This window comes from Pimephales promelas, chromosome 18, assembly GCF_988280905.1.
Source record: "Pimephales promelas chromosome 18, fPimPro1.hap1.1, whole genome shotgun sequence".
Classification (NCBI taxonomy): domain Eukaryota; kingdom Metazoa; phylum Chordata; class Actinopteri; order Cypriniformes; family Leuciscidae; genus Pimephales; species Pimephales promelas.
The window spans coordinates 29,687,117-29,708,654 of record NC_142786.1 but is presented as its reverse complement, the minus strand read 5'-3'; the positions used below and the strand labels follow the sequence as shown (position 1 = coordinate 29,708,654).

The following is a 21,538-nucleotide window of genomic DNA, read 5'->3' as shown; positions in this document are numbered from 1 at the left end:
GGCTCACCTGACAGGTGGCCCTGGGGAGTAGAGGAACACTGACTGTAATCAAATGGATAAATGCACACAGAATAATGGTCTTCTTTAAGGTGAGGAAAACCGATAAATTGGGAGAAACAGGAAATCAGTTCAAGTAAAGATTCAGATACTCAGAGTGAGCAAATTGATTAAAAGTAAATACATTTATAATATTTCAAAAGATTTCTATTGTAAATAAATGGAGGAAGGCATCTGTGGAGATTTGCAGCGGATCCATCTTTAGTGATGCTGTATGTTTTGTTGGACTTGTCTCTATAGCTTTTCTCACTTCACTGTGATGAAGAATAAATCAATCTCTCTCTCTCTCTTTCTCTGTCTCTCCCTCCTGACTGAGAACACACATTGTCAATAATTAATTTATATAGTCTGATAAAGGGGAAAGAAAAGTGCTAGAAATCTCCAGGCTGGTTAATTTGATGCAATAGGCGTCGCAGACATCCTGCTGAATTTTGATCTTATTCTTCGAATATAAAGAAGGTCTGTGTACGTGGCAAACCAACAAAGTTTTTCTTTTGAAATGGAAGGGATACAAAAAACAAGTACTCGGTTACCTAATGTAACCTCGGTTCTCTCTAGATGAGGGAACGGGTAATAAAGTTGCTTACGCCACGGGTAAAGTCATCTTTTTTCCGAGATCTGAAGCCCCCAAACACCCCCCCCCCCCCCAATTAATTTTTAATTTAATCATTAATTTTGTATTTATTGTCAATGCAGTGCTGTGGACAGCAGACCATAGCAGGCTGTATAAGCCTGCTCATTGAAAAACTGTCTTTTAAGGTATTTTAAGCCCACGGATTCTAAAGGTTCAAAGGGCCTCTAAGACCAAAGAAAGATCCCAGATCGGAACCGAAGGAGGCCGCGGGGGATTCATCCTCCTGGCTCCTCTGAGGAAGCCGATGATGAGCTTGTTCCTTCCTATCACACGGGTGTGCGTCGACTCCGCGAACGCTGGAATAGCCACAACGTACACTTTACACTTTTTTTTAGTCATGCAGGCTTTAGACGGGAGGGAAGCCTTTGAATGCCATCCAGAGGGCGGGGGGATAGAATTATACCCCTTCTCTGCGGCGCTGTCAACGTGTGAGAGTGTCGAGGAGACATGAGAGTGGACTGTCTGAGAAAGGAGCGTAGGGTGCAGTCCTGGATGTGGGTGCTTGGCAGCGGCAATGGAGGAAATCGCCGTTGAATCTGTTTCGTCGTGGCCTCTTCAGGCGTTGAAGCCTGAAGCGCGAGGGAAAAGTTATGGCGAGCTTCTGGGCGACACATTGGTCTAATAAAGATGGGTATAGGGTTGGGTTTAGGGATTAAGGGTGAGTTTAGGGATCAGGGGGTGGAGTTAGGTAGGTTTTAGGTGTATGTAAGGTGGGAGATCCAGATCCAACTCCTCCCCGTGGATTTCATGTTCTGCAGTGAGGAGTGGACCATCTCCATTTTAGGGGACATTTAAAGGAAAATGGACTGTGAGTCCTTGCTAATAATTTTTTTTTAACATTTGCTGTTATATTATCATCTTCATCTGAAGACAGAAATCTATATATCTTCTTTGTTTGCTTCCACATACTGCAAAGCATCACATGTACAGGGGTTGGACAATGAAACTGAAACACTGGCCAATGTTGGAGGTTTCACATCTATATGCCTGGCGGCCAATCTTCAGAGTGAAGCACGGGTGGATCAGTGATGGTTTGAGCTCCAATATCATGACAATCCTGATTGTATTTGATGGACACGACACTGCCGAGGACTACCAAACCCTTCTGGAGGATCATGAGCACCTGATGCTCAAACCGTGTATCAGCATGATCATGCACCAACACACACAGCAAGACTTGTGACAGAAGGGTTTGATGAAGATGAAAGTGACGTTGAACATCTCCCATGGTCTGACAGTCACCAGATCTGAATATTATTGAGGTGTTTTGGAGGAGCGAGTCCACCAGCATCATATAGTGACCTGGACACTGTTCTGGAAGAGGAACGGCTCATAATCCCTCTGGTCACTGTGAAGGACTTCTATCTGTCAATTGGTGCTGTATTTGGATGCAAAATGAGGCCCTCACCATTCTAACAAATTATTGTGTAGTAAAACCAGGTGTTTCAGTTTTTTTGTCCAACCCCTGTATATAGAGTGCAAAAGTTCAAGTTTGCTCCATGCAACAGGTCACAGGGATGAGATCTGACTGGAGAGGCGGACAAAGATTCTTCAGTGAAAATGGTAGCCTACATCTCTCAAGTCCATAACGTGAGATTCAAGCCTTCAGCTCTGCTTAGGTCAAAGCCCTCACTTGAGAAGCAGGACCAGAGCAGTTAGCCCGGTCAGCAATTTCAGACTTGTAATGTCTTTTTTTGTTCAGATAGATATTTAAAAAAGGCTTGTATTGGGTGTTGAATATTAGACTTATATATTGTTTCATGTCACACACAAAAAGAAAATATTTAGCATACGCCATATGATTTGTAGACACCCAAACATTGCACATATATGTGCTTGCTGAACATAAACCTTCAAAAACGTTGTCTTGAATGGGCTATGCCTGCGTGCTGGGCAACGCATGTATATAAATATAGCTACTGGAGACAGAAATAGACTCATAGAACCTGCTTTTGTTGGAATATATGTTCTCCCTTCACTGTTAAAAACCAAGAAGATGAGTTATAGATAATGTATTATTAAGCTGGTATGGAGTGAATCTTTTATGCCCTCTGAGGGAAAAAAATGGCCCTTGGTTCATTTTCAAGTCTGGCTGAAAGCTCAGAAATCCTTCAATATGTTCTTCCGCTTAGTATCTCAATGTGCGAAACTGACTTGATGGATCAGAAAGATAATCGAAATAATCTTTCTCTTCCTCCAACCTCGACCTCTCGTCTTTCCCCCTTCAGATACTTGGCCTTTTATTGCCATTATAGCAATAACAGTACTGACACTAAATCTCTCCCCTCTATAAAGAAGAGTTGACGTCATACGTGGATTCAGGTCCTTTTTCAACCTCTCAAGTCCATCCAAACGAGAAGTAAAGGCTTTGTGTCCAAAACCACTTAAACGTTCTCTTTTGGGTGCTTTTTAACTTAATGTTCTAATCATCCAAGGACAGAGGTCATGAAGGTATTAACAGACTCTTGATGAAACCGTGTCGAACATGTTGTGCCGTACAGACATAAAAAAAAGAAAAAAGCACTCCTTCCTCCAACACGGTATAAATCCACGCTTAATTGCTGCATCAAGCATCAGCGAGTCTTCCACCAGTGTTTTGACAGAGACTCTAATGAATGTGTCACTTATTATGTTAGCATTTGTACCCAGTGGGTCCTTGAACTGTGTGAGTGATATTTGCATCAAATCTGAAATTCATGAAATCTTTGTTTTGTTGATAACCTTGGGAGATAAAGCTACAATATACCTCAGTCAGGACTTGTGTATGTGCTGCATGGATCTTCATCCTAGCGATTATCCCGCACAGGTGCAGGGTCCGCTTTTTGGCACCCTGCACCCTGCAAGGCATTTCTAGGGTTTACAAAGAATGGTGTGAAAAGGGAAAAACATCCAGTATGCCTTGTTGATGCTACACTCTTAGAAGAAATGGTTCTATTTAGAACCAGAAATGGTTCCATCCCCTGCTTCATATATAGAACTCTATTTCTATTGGCCAATGGAACCCCAGGGTTCTATATAGAACCCAGAGGAACCCTTTTTTAAGAGTGTATAGAACCTTTTAGCACTGATAGAACCTTTTAGGGTTCTATATAGAACCTTTTCTTCTAAGAGTGTAGAGGTCAGAGGAGAATGGGCCGACTGATTCAAGCTGATAGAAGAGCAAAATGCCATAAACTATAAACTTAAAATTGAAGTACTCCACATGTTTTTAGTATAGTGAACACATACAAATATATAAGCATACTTTTTTAAAACATACACACACACAAAACTTAATTTGACATTCTTACAAAGAGCACTTTTTTTAAGTGCACTTAAGTAACCTTTTATTTCAGTTAATATTGTCTGCAAGTACTGTTTTTTAAAAACATGATTTTAAGATTTTAAGTAGTAGTAGTACACCACAACTGCACATTCATTCTTTGTTGCAAGGGTATGGGGATGCTCATTGAAATTTAAACAGATCTTTGGTTTGGACAGAAGAATGAATCTCAAGGCTTCCTTGTGCTAGTCAAGAACCAGCATCCAACCACAACATGTGCTAGTGTTTTCAACAGGACTATCTGTCAGGTTCAGTCAGTCCAACACCTCTCTATGAGGTCTGCAGTGAGAGAGAGCCCAGGCTACCACACAAAGAGCCAGAAATCGATCAGCGAGAGGGTGAGGTGGTGTGTGACAGACTGAGTGAAATGAGACATGGAGACAGAGTGGTTGAGTCAATGAAGGTGGACCAGAAGAGGGTCTACAGAGAAAACAAAAGGTCTTGGTATACAGAAATGAGGAAAAACTCAGGAGGCAGAGAAAATTGGCTTGGGAAACTCCCCCACTCTTCATGGTGCCTATTTATCTGCCATATTCCTGGTGCCAGCCATATGTTGCAAACCCAGTTGAACACTTTTAAAATTGTCCTTTTAAAATTTTGTTTGTACAAAATCTCATAAACACATTCGGTTTGTGCATAAATTTGCACAAATCTTGCAAATAGCAGGTGTTGCCACAGTATGTGCTTGCTACTGTAGGTGGTTGATTACTAATCCATTGTCAAAATAGTCAACCCCCAAAGATTCTGGACCCGTGTTTATCAAGCCTCTGAGAACTACTCACGAGAACACTGCTAAGAATTGACCTAAGAGTAATAAAAAAATCTTGGCTCAAAGCTGACCAATCACTGAATAGATTTCCTTGTTTAAGAACATTCACACATTGAATGGTGAAATTCCTGACAATAAATAATTTTTCAAGAGAATACATGATATACCAACCCGCTATAGCACGCACGCATGCACGCATTGTGTTAATCATGCAATTTATATACGAAAGTTCGTTTTTACGTTCATATGATTTGTACTGTAAACCCTAGGATTAGGGATGTGGGATATGTGGATATTATACGTTTGAGTGGGATTATTGCTGAGGGGTACGTGGGTATTACATACCATAAAGTGGGTTTCACATTTTTGCATATAAATTGCACAATACATAAACAATACCATTTGATTAACTGCTCGTCGTCAAACATTAAAAAGACTTTTCTTCAGATACGTCTCCTCAGTGCCATCACAAGCCCATTCTGGCAACTCCTAACCTCTTGAGAGACCTCTCTAGCTGTGTTAAATAACTCGGAGAGTAAAAAATAACCGTGATTTTAACGGTAAAATACTATAAAAATGCTACAGTGCAAAACTGTTAATTGGTAAACAGAAAGTTTCCGTATATGCACGGTAAATAACTGTGATATCATTTTACAGTAAAATACCATTAAATTTACAGTTTTTGAAAGTGAAAAAGAACAAATCATTGTATAATTTACAGTGAAAACCTGTAAATTGACATTCCCACAATTCCCTGTGTGACACTTCACATTTTATGTATTTTTGTTGTTAAATAAGTATTGCTTAAATAAGTATTCACTTGTGATGAGCTGTGATTGCTCATATAAATCTCTTCACTGTGACGATTGTTGGTTGTCAGTGTATTACAATAGTCTAAAACAGATATCAATATGTCAATAAGTTGGTAAATCAACATTTTATCAGAAAATAAAATAAGTTAAGTTTGTAAAACCATTAACATTCCTATCGTATTTTTTAACGGTAAAGTTATGGCAACCACAGCTGCCGTTTTTTTTACCGTAAAATTTACTGTTTATTTTTTACAGTGTAAGAGTGATTCTTAGCTTTAAAAAATTGGAAAACTTGTTGGTTTTTTTTTTACTTAAGTTTGAAAGTAAGAGTAAATTTCATGAATTCTCAGCACTTTAGAATAACATGGCACTTTGAGAAGTTTGATAAACACTGGCCCAGGTCTTCATAATGCTCAAGTCATTTCTTTAATGTAAGTTAGCGGCATTCTTTCACCCATTTTATCTTCCAACCTGCAAAATCGTAAGGCTGAGCACTAAGAATGGCATTCCTCAAAGGCATAAATGAATGTTTGCGACTCAAAAAGTGTGGGATGATTTACAAACCAAATGACCCCTAAACATTAACAGCTGTAATAATGTCCTTGACTAACACTGATATTTGTGCACCAGTTATATCAGTATTTCATACAGCATTAAAACAACACACACATACAATTACACACAAATCGACAAGTTCTAGGAGGCCAGGTGTGCACCTGCTGTGTGTACATCTGACATCTGGATGTGAGTGTTTTGATGTAAACCCAGTGGGATATGTGGAATGGCCCACAGGTGCTGGTTAGATGCACGTCAATAAAATGACAGTCAATGCAGCAAAAAACAGAAACGCAAGAAAACAAGTGTATCAAAAGTGCAGTCAAGCCTGACTGTAGAGAATGCACTGACAGACAGCAAACGTACCCAGAGAAACCTAGCAAGAATAAATAAGTGGAAGTGGAAGTTAAGTGGAATTTTGAAAAAAAAAAAATAAATAATTCTCAGTACAATTTAATTTAGCTTGATTAAAATATAAATTAAAAAAAATTATTATAATAAATTATTTGATATGATATGATGATATATATTATATTTGTCACGGAGTTCAAAATGTTCTGTTCTCTCACTCGCTCCCGTTCTCCGGAGTTCTAGAACTACAATTCCCATCATCCCCTTCTGCCCTCATTCAGTTCCATCCCAGCCTGGTTTCACTCATCTTGATTATTACCATCACCTGCTAACCATTTCCTACCCATTATCTGGACTGCTTGCGTAGTCTTGATTTGCCTTGTAGACATTTCCATACGTTTCCCTGGAGTCTCTCCATGCTCTGAGTTTCATTACCTGTGTTAATAAATTACTGAGGATGGATCCGACTGCTTCTGCCTCTTCATTATTATATTATATTATATTATATTATATTATATTATATTATATTATATTATATTATATTATATTATATTATATTATATTATATTATGACAGGGGAAAACATAGCAAAAAATAAAGTTCTGCCAGCAAGACTCAACTATGTCTCTTATTACCTTCTCATCTAACCAACAAAGAACATCATAATTTAATACTTACTTGCTCTTGCTGGTCTGTTAATGGTTTCACTTTATTTGGATGGTCCCTTTAACACATTCAGTTGACGATAATAAGTAACGTTGCACCTAAATCTCTACTAACTTTCACTATGGTGTTAGTAGAGTATTAGTAGACTGGTAGGTTTAGGGATAGAATAAGTTAGTTGCAGAAATACTTATAGTAAAATGTCTGTTGGAGGAGCATCACAATAAAGAGTTACAGTCTACTAATACTCTAATGAGAGTTAGTTGACATGAAGTTGCACATTTACTTATAGTCAACAGAATATTCAAAAGGGACCATCAAAACAAAGTGTTTGCTGTTAATAAATGAATGCTTTTTGTCATTTTGCCTCCTGAGTCTTTCTGATTGAATTAAATGTAATTTAATTCATATTTAAAATGTATATAATATATCATATTTGATCATATTATATTATAATCGGAGAAACAAAGACAGAAGGAACCATAGCAAGAAAAAATAAGTAAAACTGGATTAACATTGAGATACAATATAAGCAACAGGAAAGATGAGAACAACATGACAAAGATGAAAACTCGAGGTTGAAGAAAGACAGAAAGAGGGAAGGTAGGCGCTGTTCTTTCACTCTTACGATCATATATCACCCTGACCCATTTTGCTGGGATAGCAGATGAGATGTATTCAGATGAACACAATGAGCAATGTGTGACCATCTAAAATCAGCACAAAGAATATATCACAACTCTCATCTCAAGACAAAGAACCAAGGGATCTGCAAAAGTAAATTAAAGGGGTATTTCACCCACAAATTAACATCACACCCGCTTTCTTGCATGGAATACAAGACAACAACCAAAAATAATCCGTTTTTATAGAAGAAATGTCTGTTATAGCCACAATCCTGCCATGAATTCATTAATTCTGTCATCCGTTTTATTCACTGCTTTTTACTGACCCACTTCTATTGATCTAGATTGGATCTGTCAAGCAGTGAACACAAGAACATCACTCACTCACTGAATGTGCTTCATAATAGCATTCATAGTAGTCAATGTTCAAGGTTAAAGAATGTTTAAAAGCACCAGAAATGTTCAGTGCTATTATTGTGAAATATGCATATTTATTATGTGTTATTTGTGTGTGCATATAACTGAATCTCTTTCAAGTGCGCGCGTGTGTGTGTGTGTTTGCTAGTAGAGGCCAAGGCTGCTGGAGACTCATGACACCTCATTATTCTTCTGCCCAGCCGCCATGTTCCATCGGTAACCATAGCGATGTAGATAACAGACAGCATATCTGCGCTGTAAAACATTACAAGAACAACAGTGCACATCTTCACAGCAACAACTGTGATTTGTTAACATAACGTTGATATAATAATGCATCATACTAAATTTTTTTTTCTTTCTGTTATGCGAAGATTTACCCTTTGCACACAATTTTGGTTTCTTATTTTGTGTTCTAGACTGCAGTGCAGTGTACATTCACAGTATGCGCACATCCTTTAATAATTCAATTGGTCAGTGCACTCCTATTTTTTCTATTCGCCATGCATTAGATCCCTGCAGCTGCGTGAAAGCGTTATATCGCAGGTCTTGTTTAAGATAAATGGGCTGATCTAAAGATGAGGAGGAGGATTAATGGAGCATGCATCACCCACTTGACACATGCTTTAATTAGCCATTCTGTACCTTACCTGGTCTGGTTCAGAACCACAGAGATGAGCTGCAACGCCAGTCCCAGGTGAACCAAACCATCAATTACCAGCGCAGATTAAAAACACATTATTCCCTTGGTCTCCGCTGAGATTCATTTTTGAGATTCCACGGAGAAATATGAAGCAATCTCACTGGAGTGAGCTTCATGTTTGCTAAACAGGCCCCATGCATCATTGCTGTTTTTTCTCTGACAATTTGATTCTTTTTTCTTCTTTTCTTCTTCTTCTGTTCCGGAGATGATTGCATGCCAAATGGACCCTACATTTATAGCGCATGATTTCGCACAATATTTAAGGCTGACTGCTCTCTGTTTTGTGTGATGATTTTGCATCCTAACACATACTATTTGACAAATACACACTGAATGATTTTATTATTCATTGTATTAACTCAATTTTTTGAACTAGGCAACCAGACAACTTACATCATTTTAACAGCAGTCAGCTATAAAACAATGTTACACCAAAAATTATTACTTAATCAGACAAATAAATAGCAAATATCAACTACACAATGGGTATATCTCGTAAGAGACCATAATTAAATACATTCATCAATAATCAGTTATACAAATTTAACACAATCATCAGTCCACTTCTCTCATCCTTAAAGGATAATTCCGGTATTTAACACCACCAACCACTCGGTGAGTTGCACAGTTTTGAAAATGAACGTTAAGGGTTGTTTTATGGACGGGTTTCTGCATGCCCATAGACAACCAGTCTAACGCTGTCACAGGAGATTCTAAAAAAGTCAAAAAGTCGAGACCGGACCCATTGTCAAAATTTCTAAGTCCACCACTCTATTTCATTCAAAACTAACTACAAAATAGACTCAAGGTGTTAAATACCAGAATTATCCTTTAAAGGGTTAGTTCACCCAAAAATGAAAATTCTGTCATGTTGTCACCCAAACCTGTAAAAATTTTGTTCATCTTCGGAACAAAAATAAAGATATTTCTGATTAAATCTGAGGGTTGGATCACTCATTCATGGGCTACTGGGTAATTGCATCTGCCATCCCAGAAAAGTTATTAAAGACATCGTTAAAATGGTCCAAGTGACTACAGTGGCTCAGCCTTAAGTTTATCAAGCTGTTTATCAAGCTAAACCCAACTGAAATGAATAAAAGCAAATGAGAGATAAAAAATGCATTTTCTGGATGTCGTTTTAGTTGCTTCTCTGAGCTTTTTTATCGTTCCTCATGTTTCACAGGATTTGTATATTCGTATATTCCAATGTCAACATGTGTTTATTTATAAATACAGCACTATGGCAATCGTTATATGAGGTCATGATGGACCGTTCTCATCCCAAGGTGTCATATACTGACTCTTTTGACAATGCGTATACATCCAACGCACATGGCACCCTTTAGCGTCAATGTGAGAGGCAGATATATATGGGCTGGAAGGCGCCTCCTAGTGGTCTAACCCTAACTACCCATAACCGAAGCATGTTATGGGTTAAAATAAAGGGTGCCATGTGCGTTAGATTGACAAAAGCGTCACTATAGGGCATTTCAGAATGTTTGTAAACAATAGGCACCGCGATACTTCCGGGTGGCAGAACGCGAGCGGCTTCCATTGACTAACTGAAGAGATCCAGCCGGCAACTGAACAGTTACACAGTTAAAATCATTGTTGTTGATCAAAGTTGAATCTATGGCGAAAATATGTTGTGTTTGGGGTTGCGCCACCAGATATACAGCAAAAGGTGTAGGTTTTTTTATCGATTTCCTTCAGAAAAAAGTAAATCTATCCAGCAGAACCTGTGGGTGAGGAGGTTAAAGCGAGTGGACGTCGTCAAAAGTGCATGTCGTCTTCTAATTATGAGCCTGAGCCCGATTTAAATCCAACCATTTTAATACGTGGGTCGTTATATAACTGACGTTCTCAACTAACTTAGTTATTTCTATTACTTTCCATGTTATTTTCTTTTGAGCGGTGAGTAAATGCTTCTTCATCGTAAATGCTTCTGATTGGCCAATGCGTTCAATAAATCAACACATATGTCTGTAATTGGCTACATCGCTCATCGCTGCAGTCACGTTATAAAATTAAACTCTGCCATGTAACTGTTAAGTCATTTCTATTTTGTTTTAGTTCTTGTTGCTTTTCTGCAACAGATGAATACAAATGTATTAGTTTTTATTTGTTTTATTCATAGATATTTCTAGTTTGCGGGAGTCCCGCGAATCGTTTTATTCTCCTGCAATCCGCACACACAGAGTGCATTACCGCCCGCACTCGGCCATCAGATCTAGTCCCGCGCCGCGGTCTAGTGCGTTGGGAGTGCACGTCGCTAGATCAAAAAAATCTAAGCTTTAATGATCATGTTAACTATGTCTGAATTTCCACCACGTCTGTTCTTGAATCAACTGTTGAAATGTAGATTAGGCTTCTGCCGGCGGTGTGTCTCCCTCCATGCAATTTACTAGTGTTGCCATAGGGACGCTTCGGCTTTTGCCACCCGGAAGAACGTCTTTTATTGTTGTGACGTCATGGTGAATTGTCGTATATGATGCGCTAGGATGAGAATGCGTTGGATGTGCGACAAAACTATTAGTTACCGCAGTGCAGAAATATCACACACACACAACCTCCTTTGTATCTCAATGCACTTTTCTTCTCCCTGGTTCTTTCTTTGTCATCATGTGATCAGCAAATATCACTGATTTATTTATTTACACTCCCCTTCTTATTGCACTTCCTCGCTTTTGCCTTGTATCATTACAGTTAGCCTTATCTCTACCTCTCTCACCTTTTCTGTCGTTCTGCCATCGTCCTCTCTTATGTCGTTGACGTTGATTAGTGGACAGTTAAGTACAAAATTCAAAGACAGAGAGACAGAATTATGCACGTATGAGAGGGAATCATTAGTGTATGAAGAGGGCTGAATCACCGCCTTAATGCTCTCCGGCCTTGATTTGCGTTAGATAACACCATTAACCACTGCAGCATCCGAGGGATTGTGGGATACTGACAAATGCTGTACTCGCACAGCCACGCACACAAACACTCCACTACAGCAAAATGACTTTGTAGTACAAAGTGAAGAAATCAGTTTCCATTTACCTTAACAAGCAATCCACTCTAATGCCCGTCTGACCCAACTCTCTGTTGACACATAAGTGATTTGTTATAGAGGTCTGCAATTGTGTAGTAATGATTGGACTGAAATTATGATGGGCCTGTTTTAAGGAAGAATGGGGGTGGGGGGTTGTAATAAAAATGATGTCACTAGTTTTTAAAGGCGGGAATGAAATGAAAGCTGTGATATTCATTTCTTTCTGTATATATTCAAATGAAACAGCTTCTTGAACAAGAAAAAAATGTTGGACGAGACTTGATTTTGTCCATCAGGAAGTGATTGGATTTTTGTGATTTGCTATTGCTGTGATCTCATGTGAATGACAGGTTGTCCCGCCCTCACGCCAGTAAACACGTCATCAGAAAAGATTGAGAAATTATTCTGATACAAGGGGAATCCGAATCAAATAGCTCCTGAGAAACACGATAACGGCTGATAATACTGAAGGAGCTCATATATGTACAGTATACAGTGATAGGCGTTGTATTCTTAAAGGTAGAGGTTGATCAGCAGAGAGTCAGATGATGCGAGCTTGACTAACGTGACCTGCCAGACCTGACACTACGCTTGATATCTGTGTGACAGTGACAGCAACCTAATAAACCTGCTGCTCTCTCTGTCATTTAATGTTAATCAAACAACAAAAGAAAACAACAGAATCCCTCACTGTTCTTCCCTGAATAGCTTTTGTAAATTTAATAAGAATCAATTAATATTTAATTCACACTGTGAAGACCAGTGTTTTATTTTTACGTTTGATGACGTTATTCAATTTCTTTATAGTAGGCTATAAATTTTTTAGTAGGCTAAATTGTTTATTTCATTTGTATCTTTTTTTTTCTATTGTATTTGTCCTTTTGTTTGTAATTTTCTTCTTTTTATGTAGCGTATTACTGTTACTGTTTGACAACTGCTCTGAAAAAAAAAACAACAAAAAAACAAAAAAAAAAAAACAGATTAAGGTGTTGTGGGTCATTTTTAATTTATTTTTTATTAACACAGTGACAACCCTTACACGTTTTTCTTAGGGCCCCCAGAAGTTACGGTTATTTTTCTGGTTATTGCATCACGAAACAAGCAGAAGCATTTTTTGTTTGACTTTTTCTCAAGGGTAAAGAGCACTTCAAAGCAAAAGTGGCTCCTTACAATGGCTGTAGGCTTTGATGAAGAGCTCTCAGGAGGACAGTCCACGTTGGCTACTGTTACTGATTGCGCAACAATCAATAAAGTCCATTTTTTATTTCCCTGAAACAAACAAAAAAATTTAGTAAGCATTATAAATTAATTTCATAACCCCGAAACATGCACTTTAAATACTAATGAGGCCACAAACCAAAGAGAATGTTTTTCAATAGTCTTGTTTATCTTCCAGAGGGCCGTTTTTTTTTTTTCAAGTGCTACTCTAGCTACCACTGACTGCACACTTGGTGTCCCTGTTTCCATAGTAACTGTGCTAATACAGGGCAAAAAAATAAATAAATAAATAAATAATCAAGCTAATGTGGTGTATGAGAACACATCCCTTCCATGGTATTTCTTGACATAAGGTGCTTCTAAGAAAAAACACTTTGGCTTTCCATAAAAAAAGAACTGGAGTTGTTTTCTTGAATATTAGCTTTCTGGTGAAAAGGCAAGAGGGTGAAGATATTATTCAACCTATTTAAAAATTGTATTCATAATTATTGAAATGTTAAGCATAATTCAATGCCCCGCACCGATTATTAGAACAATGTCAACTATATAATTCCCATGGTAATATGAAAAAGTAAAACAAGTCAATTGTTTAATTTTTATTAATGAAAATTTAAAGTAAGGAAAGCTCCATTTTCTTTATATATTTCATAATGTTTTCTTTTAGCTTTAAGCTTTAGCTTTAGCTTCATTTAGGGTTAGTTCACCCAAAAATGAAAATTAGGCTAAGTCATTAACTATAGCCTATTACAGTTTGCTTTAAATGCAGACTTTGAAAATGTTTTTTTTTTTTTTGTCAGTGGGGTGGCATCAATGAGCGTTAGATGGGCTGGGCATGACCCATTGGCAGGAATGGAATCTATCCACAAGTTTCCGGTTCGAAGTAAACAAACGAGACTTGACACTCATTCGACTATATCGATTAATCATTAGGCCTAATATTAATACGGCGATCTATTATTCAATTTGTTTAACTTTTTATCAATTAAAAATGCAATGAAAATACAAAAATACAGTGTGTTTTTCCACGATGAGTTCTTTATTAGCCTACAAGAAATTTAACTGCGGTTAGCTATGGCTAAACTTGAAGATAGCCTATGCGCTGCGGTGGTCTGAACTGCAGCTGTGAGCCGGCGTTTCTTTAAACAAAGACCCTCGTTTGTTCCTAAATAATAATAAAAAAGAATCATGTTAAATAAAACCAAAATCACGTGTCCTGTGTCATTAAAAAAATTATTACTGTTAAAACAGCAGTTTAAAGCTCAAAACTCGCGATGACTGCTGCACTCGCGCTGTGGAAACCACCAGTGCTGGGAGAGTTCTGAGAACACCGACACACTCGCTTGTTGTAAACAACAGCACTCTTCATGATCGGCTCCGTCCACTTCCATCCACTTCCGTGTGTGATGCAAATCACGCATGCCAATTCCATTGGGCTCATTTCAATATTGCTCGAAGATGACTGGCTCCCTCCCTGATGTGATCCTATTCACGACGTCGACTACATCGAACATGAACGAATGAAAGTGAACAAGGAGGCGGATGAGAGGAGCACATGCCAACACAAACAAAGACAGAGCCATGTGCTCAAGCACAAGACAAACGAGGAATTACTAAACAAAGACAAAACAAAGAAGACAGGGCAGGACCCTGACATTATCCAGCAATTGTACGGACATTTCCCTTAATCAAAACCCAACACAGTGAAGTACAAAATTCAAAATACAGGTATCCTCCCCCCCCAAAAAAAATAAAAAAATAAAAAAATAAAAAAATGAAATAAAAATACGTATATTTTCCGTTAAATTAATATGGTGCATTGTGCCCCTTTTTTACAGATTGTTTTTAGAGTTTGATTATGGATCATATACCTTTGTGAAGTTGTTTTATTGTGTCACTTGTGTATCATCCTGGTAAATCTCACCTCAATCTCACACATTCAGTGCTGGGGTGAGAGAGAGACAACGTGAGGCTTTATGGTCCAGTGGTCTTTGGGGTACAACCATCTGTCTGTGTGTGACTTCAGTCCAGCAGCAGATGATCATATAGACAGTTCTCACAGGACGTCTCACCCTTTGACCTTGCTGCTGTCCTGCAGAACCCCACCAAAGCCAAACACCTTCTGGATGACCACCAACCAAGGCAATGAACAACTGACTGTCATCCATTGACTCACACACCAAATCGGCTTGTTTGTTTTAGAGAAAAATGTGTGAGAGAGACAGAGAGAGACGTTGCGATAACAACAGACGTGCTCTTTGAGGAAAACAAAGATCCTTTATTAACAGCAGGCGGCAGACAACGGTAGAGGCGAATCAAAGCCTTTGATTTGCTCTACAAGCCTAATTTGCTTGTATGGTCACAGATTACAGCTAAAACACATCAGAGAAAACCCTGAAGAAATGAAAGAGAATGAGACAGACGGAGAGATTGTGAGTGATATTCAAAGTCTATTTGGTAAGATTTGCTGACAGAGGAAACCTTCTTTATTAATGGTAAATGAAAAGAGCAGCAAGACTGCAAAAAAAAAAAGAGCAGCAAGGCAAAAATAAAAGGCCTTTTAGTATAATTGTAAAAACATTTCTCTTCAGGTTTTGGTACAGGTAAGAATAACATTTATATTATTAGTCAAATTTCAAGATGAACACACTGGACTTATGCAGAATTAAAAAATCTGGGTAAAATCAATGTGAGTATCAAATATGATACATTAGGCTTTTGAGGAACATTTATATATTTTAGATGTCTTATATGTATAAACATCTCTGAATCAGCATTGTATGCTTTGCCTCTCACCATAAAATCTACAGAGCTTTGATCATATTAAATATCATCTTATTGAGACATTTTATTGGAAGATATAGAGTGACAAATTATATATATATATATATATATATATATATATACAGTATATAAACAATATCTTGAGTTGACGATTAACATTCGCTCGAGGCTAAGAACATAATTTCACTTTACAGTTTTTAAAAAAAAAAACAATATTTAGTTAGTGTTTCAATCCCTATTTTGCACCGTTTATAGCAAGTGCCCCTGGCTGTCGAGACGGGAATAAAGTCTGCTGTGTGGGATAATAAACGTTCTGTTATCTCCTGTTTGATGTTGTTCACCCAGTGTTTGTAGTGAAATTAAAATTGCCCCAAAAGCCATCTGTCCTATATGTCAGTGTCTTATGTAAGACACAGTCATACTTATGTTTCGTAATTTTTCAAGTTATGTGACGCATTGAAGAACAAAGCTTGTCAAAGCAGCCTCGACTATCGTAATACCATGATGCTATATACTGTGACCTGTCAAGAATTATGTAAAGCAAGTTTAGCTCTATTATTCTTGACAATATCCATTAAACAGTATAGGCACATTTAGAGTTATTATGGTGCATTTACTCCATATTACTCTCCTTATATTTCTCTTCAGACAGCCTTTTATGTATTTTACTTGATCAGAAAGGGTAACTGTGGCAACACCACTGTATTTTTGGACCATGTTTCCATGTTTTCTTTTTTTTTAAGGAAGCCTTCACTTTTCAGTGTCCTTGTGCCTACTGACTACCAAGAAACACTCCTGTGGCCCCTTTCCATGAAATGTTGATGCTTCTCTCTCAAAAGTGGCTGAAGGTCTGGAGTGCATATCCATTTGGCTTTAGGCATCATGGGCACATTAATATTTCCACAATTACAGTACAGTATAATACCTCGGCCCATCCCTCCTCCTCTAACAATAATGTTTCAAAAGACATTATTCCGGTAATGGGTGGCTTTTTGAAACAACATGCTCTCAAACTGAACGTACAGAAGGCTTAGACCCTTTTCTGACATGAATTTACCCTTGTGTTCCTTGGGTTGCAGCAGCTTGAGGGTGTGCTATAGGGAGCATATGAACTCCCTGAAACGACCCAGATTACCTGAGCCACGTCAAGCTGAGTTTATCACATTGGTCTCAAGAGATTCTCACAAGGTTCTTGTGTACTGAGTTTTTATGTACACCATGAGCGCAGTGTGATGGTACGGTGTTGAAAGGAAATTAAATGAAAGGTTTGTATCATGTTGTTAGTGGTGTAAACTAGCGTTTTCTTTTTACTTAGTAAATGCCCCCAGTACTATCATTATACGCTAAACAGTTTTTAGAGATAAAACTCTTTACATTTGATTAACAAATGTCAGAGAATGGTTGACTAGATACTGATATTTTATTAGACCGTTCATTTTGTCTGTTGTCTCAGAGAGAGGGGGAGGGGGGGGGGGGGGGTGAAATAGAAATTCACAAGCTGAATGTTTGCATGAGTGAATGTGAGATCTCCACACCATGTCAAACTCTATCACATCAGTCGGGTTCCTCTGCACTCCAGAGCTAATTTGATATGAGCAATATTTACCAAGCACACTGCTCCAGTCCTCTATCTGCTCCCTGCCCGGCTGGGTGTCCATCTGCAGATACGGTAAGAGGATAAATACACCCTGGATGCTCTTCAGTCACACCCTGCATACTTGAATAAGAACAGATTTGGGACCCAGGCTGTAATTTCAGTGTATACAACTGAGAACTATATAATGGTATCTATGTCTGTTGTTTGGTTTGGCTGTTTATTTACATTTACACTTGTGTGTGCTGTAGTTTCCATGTGATACAAATAAATGAAATTCGTATGATGTCCTGCAAAATCTTCAGATAATAAGGTCAGAGTGTATAAAAAAAAAAAGACAATAATAGACAAGGTATTCATACAAATATGAATACACATAAAATATAGCTTGTGGATATTTAGTTTACTTAGTTACCAAATAGTATCTCAGAGATATTTTTGTAAGCTGTGAAGACATGACCAGGAGACACTGCTTGCAGTCAGTGAAATCTTTATTGACTTCCAAATAAAGAATACCCAAAACCCAAAACCCAAAACCCAAAACCCAAAACCCAAAACCCAAAACCCAAAACCCAAAACCCAAAACCCAAAACCCAAAACCCAAAACCCAAAACCCAAAACCCAAAACCCACTCAAGGTGACCCTCCTCACGGCAGTCCCTCACCAGAACTGCTTTCACAGACAAACATACATTCCTTTATACTGAAAGGGTCAACCATTTTACAGTAGTAGGGAATTTAAATAATGTTCACATAATACACTACAGGCTACTGAAAATTAAAATAGGCTAATATTCAAAATACATCAACCTAAAATTATACAAGGAAAATAATACAACTAATAAACAAATACATTTCTACATACAATAAACATAAACTCAATAAAACATGAAACAATAACCCCCTGCTGCCATTGAGAAATGGACTATGCCTACACTACCCAGAATTCTTTGGGATGGCATAAAATGGGGAACAGAAAGGCCGCGCGTCCTCTCAGAAACCCACCCCATGCTGCAGACATGAACCCAGAAGGTAAGTTTTGCAAATGAGGATAAAACTAATGACTTATGTCAATCCCAAATAGAAAACTTTATCAGATAAATGTTTGGAATGTAGATCAAAGGAAGATGTAGAACATGTACTAATGCATTGTAAGAGATATAGAGATGAGAGGATAAGGCTAAAACAAAAGATAAGTAAGGCAGGAAGAAAGTGGAATATTAAAGGTTTATTAGGCACAACAGGAGATGGGGTAAAGGATACACAGAAAGCAGTTATACAATTTCTGAAAAACATAGGAATTTATAAGAGGATATAGGTTGGTTTTTTTTTTTTTTTTTTTTTTTTTTTTTTTTTAAGTAGTACAAAGTAGTCCCAACGAATAGCCCGTGTTACATACTCTGATACAGTAGGTGGCGGTATGCACCTTTAAAGTCATGGTTGCAATCTGCCATAAAACGAAGAAGAAGAAGAAGAAGAAGAAGAATCCCAAATAGAGAAATAAATCTTTTGGAGTTTTTAGCAGTCTAATGTGCACCTCAGACTAGAAAAAAGTTACCAAATAATTCGAAACAAACATTTATAGAAATAATACAAACCAAACAAACACAGGGGCCTACACTACCATCAGGGCTAAATTAGGACTTTTGTCGAGTGCCGAAGTTACGACGTCACTCTGTAGGCCAAAACGTGGAAGTGAGTTGCGTTAACACTCCGGGATCCCTCAGTAAAGTCTATGGGATTTTTGAATGGGTTTTTGCTAAATCGCCTGAAATAAGGTCTGTGGTGAACAAAGCCTCTAAATATTTTCACGTTTTGATCTATGACATAGAACACAAAGTTATAACCTGCTTGCGTTTTTTTTAAAACTTTATTGTGTTTTTTAAAAACTTTATATAGGCTTCAAAATGTATAAATGTTGGATTAACTTGTAAAGATTATCTTGATAGACAAAACGTGTAAGGGTCACAACTCTTTGTTAAACACAGATCTTAATTTTTGCGATTTAGCTAAAGTCTATGGGGAAAATGCATAGCTTTTCAATCATGCGCTGCTAGCTTCCGAGTTGTCCTACAAAGTACGTCACTCAATACGTTGAATTAGGGTATAAGAGAGATTGCGTTGTCAATGAATGTTCTCACAACAAGAATGTGTGTGTGTTTCATGGCTCATTGATGTCACATTGTAAGAAATGCATTAGTGTCCCGTCACCTCTTCTCTCAGTTTTGCCTCAAAATCTCTTTTGTGAGTCTTTACTGTCTTGATCGACGTGTTTTATAATGGGCCGTCAAGGCGAAAGCACCAAATCCTGTTTCATTTGCTCTTGTTTGCTAACGCAGTTTTAAAGAGGAAACCGTACATCTTATTTGTTTGCATTCAATTACACGGCCTGTCACAAGCACATCAGTGTAATGGTCCCTGAGCAAACAAGCAGATGAGTTAAATTCATAGACTCACGGAAACAAAAAAAAGAAGGCGATTATCTGAGTGCATTGCCGAATGTAATACGGACTTAATGACTGTGTATACTTGCACAGACAAATCATTAGTGCCAATATCTTTTGTAAATATGCCTCAGTGAAGAACAGGAAGTCCATTCTTTGCATTTATAAAATCCAAGCCTCCATTCATCACGGATAAAGTGAATAAAGCCTAAACAGCATAAAATCCGTGTGTGTGCAGGAATCATGCGGGATCGGGGAAAACAACACTTTTTGCAGGCAGTGGGTGTTGCTACGACAACCATTACTTGTTGTGACTGTTTTCCTTTTCTTTCAACTCTTGTTAAATCTCCGTCTTGTAGCTACTTTCCCTTTCAGTCACCCCATCTTTTCCCTTTTCTGCCGGCTTCTCTTTCTAACTGACTCTTTCTCCTTTCTTTCTCTGTTCTGGTCAATTGAGTCATGTGCATTTTCACATTCTCCATCGAGGCATGGAGCCTCGTGATTGGCTGGTACCGTTCCTAATCCACTCTCTACATTTAGGTTGGGAACACAAACAGACGCACGGCGACACAGATGAACAGATGGAGAGAGAGGGAGAGATGCAGAGAGATGTGACTATTTATTGAGGTGCACGCTGTACACAGCACACATCTTTTTCTTCTTAGCCTAGCTAACTGCTGCACGATTTTGGAAACATTAAACTGTTATCTGTGGCTAAAATGTCATTCTGTCCTTCAACTGAACATTAGCAGATCAAATGGCTCAGCTGGTGGCTTCCCTTTCAGGGCTTTTCATATCTTAGATTAACTGTCTGCACTTTGTCTCACCGCACTTATTCTGTTCGTCCACATGTCCCGATAATTACATAATTAAAAGGTCAATATGCCCGCAGCTTACTTTGACTTTTCTTAGAACATGAGAAAAATACTAACTCCTTATCAAAAGCATTGATGTGGTTTTCCCTGTTTTAAAAGACCAGGGACTAAAATCAGTTTCTTTGCTGGTCGGTGCCAGTTTATCTTAATTAGTGTTAGTCATGGTGCTGATATAGTTGGCAAGGCATGGTGTTTACTCAAAACTAGTTTAGTCTTTCTAATAAAGCTTTTTGGCTATAAGCCTGCCAAAATGTTTGGGTACCTGAGTTTGCCAAGTCGTACACTGTAAAAATGAATATGCTTTATCTAATCAAAAATATTGTGGCAACAGACTACAAGCAATATTATTAATTAAATGTAACAAATTAGAATTTAATTAATTCCTTAAAAGTTAACCATTTAAAATGAGTAAAACTTATAACAACCACCATAAGTCACCATTATGGTGATTGGTGTTTGTTTTAAAATTAAGGTTTTCTCCTTCAGTGATTCGGCTTGTTAACATCAGGTGTCTTCAATGTTGACAATACAAAATGAATACTTCTTAATTAATCTTTGACGTCTGTCTGTTAGTGAGATGTTTTTGTTAAATGTTTTGGTGTAAACGTTACTCATTTTAAATGGTTAACTTTTAAGGAATAATTTGATTAATTATTAATTGCTTGTAATCTGTTGCCACAA

General features: G+C 37.9%; 1 protein-coding gene across 2 annotated transcripts in view; it reads left to right on the top strand.

The window, feature by feature from the left end:
• The first annotated feature begins 18,515 nt into the window (after positions 1–18,515).
• The window catches only part of irx4b (iroquois homeobox 4b), an 81,165-nt gene continuing 78,142 nt past the window's right edge, over positions 18,516–21,538 (top strand). For both annotated transcript variants that reach the window (XM_089123364.1, XM_089123363.1), the window contains exons 1-2: positions 18,516–18,570; positions 20,523–20,609. The gene's annotated coding sequence lies outside the window, so the exon portion shown is untranslated. The remainder of the gene's footprint in view (positions 18,571–20,522; positions 20,610–21,538) is intronic.